Consider the following 361-nt stretch of genomic DNA (forward strand, 5'->3'; position numbering starts at 1 on the left):
ATAGTGAGATGTTGTCTAAAAATGAGAGAGACAGACAGACAGACAGACAACATACATTTCCAGAAGACAAATGGCATCATATAAAATGTTTGATTAAAAGCACAGTCAAGGAAAATGTGGAAGGCAAAAAGGATGAAAGACAAGAGCATTAACTCGAAAACAGTAATAAACAGGGTAGATATTAATCTAAATATATGACAATCACTTCACATATCAATGTTCTAAATATGTCAAGTAAAAAACAGATTTTCAGAATGGAATAAGACCCAGCTGAGACCCAGTCCTAGCCCAGGTCCGGTGAGTGTGCGGAGAGTTTCCTGCTACCCTGCGCCGGCGGGACCAGTCCCAGCCCAGGCGCAGC

This window comes from Octodon degus, unplaced genomic scaffold (genome assembly GCF_000260255.1).
Source record: "Octodon degus isolate 3935 unplaced genomic scaffold, OctDeg1.0 scaffold00051, whole genome shotgun sequence".
Taxonomy (NCBI): domain Eukaryota; kingdom Metazoa; phylum Chordata; class Mammalia; order Rodentia; family Octodontidae; genus Octodon; species Octodon degus.